This window comes from Orycteropus afer, unplaced genomic scaffold (assembly GCF_000298275.1).
Source record: "Orycteropus afer afer isolate SDZICR_OR568_19922 unplaced genomic scaffold, OryAfe1.0 scaffold00239, whole genome shotgun sequence".
In the NCBI taxonomy this organism is placed as follows: Eukaryota; Metazoa; Chordata; class Mammalia; order Tubulidentata; family Orycteropodidae; genus Orycteropus; species Orycteropus afer.
The window spans coordinates 2,477,013-2,481,616 of NW_006921826.1; positions in this window are offsets into that span (position 1 = coordinate 2,477,013).

Below are 4,604 nucleotides of genomic sequence, written 5' to 3' on the forward strand. Positions count from 1 at the left end.
ATGGAGAAAAGATTAAAGTTGTCAAAGACTTCATATTACTTGGTTCTACAATCAACACCAATGGAAGCAACAGTCAAGATATCAGATGTTGTATAGCGTTGGGCAAATCTGCTGCAACAGAACTCTTTCAAGTGCTGAAGAGCAAAGATGTTTTCTTGAAGGATAAGGTGTGCCTGACACAAGCCATGGTATTTTCAGTTGCTTCATATGCATGTGAGAGCTAGACAATGAAAAAGGAAGACCGAAGAAGAGTCAATGCTTTTGAGTTTGGTGTTGGTGAAGAATGCTGAAAGTGCCATGGACTGCTGAAAGAACTAACAAATCTGTCCTGGAAGAAGTGCAGCTAGAATGCTCTTTGGAAGTGAGAATGGCCAAACTTCATCTCACTTACTTTGGTCATGTTGTCAGAAGGGACCATTCCCAGGAGAAGGATGTCATACTTGGCAAAGTGGAGGAACAATGAAAAAGGGAAAGGCTCTCAATGAGATGGATTAACACAGTGGTGCAATGATGGGCTCAGGTATAGCAAGGATTGTGGGGCTGGTACAGGACCAGGCAGTGTTTCGTTCTGTTGTACATATGGTCGCTATGAGTTGGACACACTTGACAGCACCTAACAACAACAACAGGGTAGTAACTCATGGTGTCAGCCCTCCTCCTGTACCAGACCATACAGAATACTGACTATTGTTTATTATCAATTTTAATTATAGAATAATATCATAAATATAGTTGTGTTGTTGTTTTGTGCCATCAAGTAGGACCCAATTCATAGCGACCCCTCCTTGGGTTGTTGAGGCAGTATCACTACAGAAGTCGATTGCCCAACCTTCCTTGCAAGGAGTGGCTGCTGGGTAAATTGCTTAAATATAATATTTCTCAGATTATATGAATACTAACAGCAAAATTGTGTTGAGAGGAACCCTTTTTTTTTTTTCTTTTTTCCTTCTTTTCCTTTAATTACTTCATACTCAAAGAAGTTATCGATAAAGTTTCACAAATGCTAATTATCACAATGTTGTTGTTGTTGTTATGTGCCGTCGAGTCAGACCCGACTCATAGCGACCCTTTCTTGGGTTTCTGAGGCAGTATCACTAGGGAAGTAGATTGTCCCATCTTCCTTCCAAGGAGTGGCTGGTGGATTTGAACCGCCAGCCTTCTGGTTAGCAGTCAAGAACCTTAGCCACTACACTACCAGAGCTCCCAATTATCACAATAGTGTATCTAAAACACCAGAACATTTGACAAAATCAGCAACTATGAAAACACTGGGGGCGAAGAAAACAACAGTGCGTGCTTGTAGCACAAGGGCAGAAGAAACCACAATTCAAAGCATCATTGTAATTTGGTAATAATAACAGCTCTGACTGGAGTGCATTAAAAGGTTCAAAAATAAATTATCATAGAGTTTTAACCTTGCAGGTATTTTGATACATTGAAGCTGGGCTTATGAAAAATATTTTTTTGTTGTTAGTTGACTAACTACAGGGATATTTTTATTAAAAAAATAATAAATTTCTGCTGAAAAACTACACGAAAATTTTATAGGGTCATTTTTGTGTCACCCCCTCTGCAGGACCTGCACTTCCCTGGTGACACCACTGTCTTAAGGATGATGGAAAAATTTGGAAGTGGCTAATGGTGGTGGTTGAATAACATGATAAACTTAACTAATGTCACAGAATTGTACATGTGAAGAATGTTGAATTGGCAAACAATTTATTACATATACAGTATATAATCACAATAAAAAGTTAAAAAGCTATGACTTCAGAGTCCTTCCTCTGGTTCTCCCCATGCAGGGTGACCGTGCCCTTGAAGAAGAAGCTCTTGGCAGGCAGGGGTAGGGAGGCTCCAGTGTGGCTGGAATGAACCAAGGGACTGGTCTCAGGAGATCATGCGGCTATTGGTTCCACTTTTGCCAATTGTTTGGCAAGGAGAGTGACTGACTTCCACAGAAGGAGCACAAAGTGATAACTGTGAGAGGTGCCTATCAGGCCACAGGGATGGGGCAGAGGACTACAGTGAGTCTTTGTGATCTGGAGGCTCAGTGTAGGATTGGTGGGGAGGGGCTGAGAGGTGAAATCTGTCCAGCCTCAGGAGTTAGTAGGAGGGATATACTATATATAATAAGTGCTGTCTCTGAGCTTGTCCCATGTCAGGTACTTTGTACTGAGATACTTTGCAAAATTACAGAGAGAGGCCAGAGGGAGGGTTGAGAAACAAAACAGCTAAAGACAAAATGAAACACTATCTCATTTGCATCACTGTACTTACTGGGCAGAGAGACAATATCACCAAAAAAAGAAAAAGAGAGAAAAAAGAAAAGAGAGAAAAGCTGATGTTTCTTAACGTGTTCATGTCTCATTATTGAAAGAGTTTCTACACTGCAAGGGTGTTTCCCAAGAAAACAGAAATTCTGAAGTAACTATGGTTCACTTAATATGCACAGTGAAATATTCCTGATGAATCCGGTTTTAAGGAAGGAGGCCTGCAGCTCCATATCAGATCTAGAATTCTCCCCCTCAGCTCTCAGATAGTATCAGGAACTAGCTTGGTGGTGCTGGTGATATCAGGAGCATAGAGGGATTGCTGAACTCAAGAACACTCATATTTGCAATCCCTAGTAGAACCTCAACACCCCCATCCCCACCAGGGAGACTCCAAAGGAAAAGTCTCTATTCCTTGGGAGCTCTGGTGGTGCAGTGCCTAAGGCATTTGACTGCTAACCAGAAGGCTGGCAGTTCAAACCCACCAGCACTCCTCAGAAGGAAGACTGGGCAATTACACCTAAACTGCCTCCCAGGTCCATGGCTCTGTAGAGCTTTTTCTTGCATCATCACCACCTGACCAAGGTCCCTGACCATGCTGGCTCAGATTTATCCCTGGAGTTGGGATAGCACTCTCTTGGGTCATTTACCCTAAAGTGTCTTGGTTGGAGTGGAGCACTGCTGTCAAGTTGACTCAGACTCATAGTGACCCTATGTTGTTGTGTGCCATCAAGTTGGGCCCGACTCATAGCGACCACTCCTTGGGTTTCTGAGGCAGTATCACTACAGAAATAGATTGCCCAACCTTCCTTCCGTGAAGTGGCTGGTGAGTTTGAACCACCAGTCTTCTGGTTAGCAGTCAAGTGCCTTAGGCACTACGCTACCAGAGCTCCCTAGTGACCCTATAGAACCAAGTAAAACTGACCATAGGATTTCCAAGGCTCTAATATTTAGGGAGCAGACTGCCACATTTTTCTCCCACTGAGCAACGGTGGGTTCAAATCACCAATCTTTTGGTTAGTTGCTGAGCGCTTAACCATTTACCACCAGGGCTTGGGGTGGGGGTAGGAAGTACTATTACGTTTGTTTGATTAGTCCTTCTAAAAATCAAACTCCCTGAGAGTAAGGACTATCTCTTAAGCATTTCTGGGTCCTCTGAAATTTTGAGCTCCGTGTCTTCCAAATGGCTGAACTCAAAACACATTTGTTAAATTGAAAATGAATGAGAATATATTATAGAAATAGCCTCCTGGCTGGTCATCTTGCATAATACCATTGTGTGAGTGAGTGAGAAATCAACAGAACATTAAGAAATAGTTAACATAATGACTCTGGAGTTTTTAAACTAATTCTCAAAGGTAAAAATTTCCTAGGTTTTTCCCTAGATCAAAGTGCTAATGCTGCAATGTGAAAATGCGTAATTCAAGAGAGAGCCCAATGCTGGGGAAATGGGATTACCCTGAGGATGAGGATAGTGAAAGTAGGTGAGGGAAAGAAAGGCTCTGGGGTGAAGACATCTTCCTGGGAAGGGTGACAGGCAGGGGTAGGACTGGGGAGCCTGTGTAGGGCTGAGCTGGAGAGAAGCACCTCCTGAAGGCCCCAAGAAAGAGCCCACTAAGCATCAGGGCCTAAGGGATCTCTCCCTTTAACCACAGAGGGAAAGAAACAGTGAGGAACTGACTGTCCATAGCACAAGAGAGAGGGACCACCAGACCCACTGGAAACTACTCGTATAGGACAGCTTCCTTCCCCCAGATTGAGAGTAGCCCAGAGAGTCATAAACCTTAACCAAATAGTCCTCTGTCTGCAGTGATTGCTGGCAGGTTCCAGGGGTCTGTGCCCCCACCCCTTTAGTAGGTCATTTAGAAAATAGGACCTCAAATGAAGGAAGGTCCTATTTCCTGTGACCCTGTTGAGTCTCCAGGAGGTGGCAGGGAAATACCTGTTCTAGTGTCACAGTCCTGCTCCTTAATCACCCCCTCCCTGCTGGAGAGCCCCTAGGGAGCCAACACTGCACACAGGTGTTGGGGAGATAGAGTGGTGCAAGAAGTTTGTTTCCAACTAAAGCAGAAATTCTGCTCAGGCAGCCCCCATTACAAGGTTTGGTAGGTGGGTCCTCCCATAGAAGATCTCTTTATTTCATCTAGCCCCACCAGAAGGGGAACATTTAAAGAGTAGATGGTACAGTAGCATCCTGAATTAGTTTCCTAGGATTGGTATAACAAAATACTATGGAGTGAAGAGGTGGGGCAAGATGGCGGACTAGGCAGAAGGATTGCACAGACCCTCTTCAACAAAGAAAAGGGAAACCAATTAACACAGACACAGAAGATA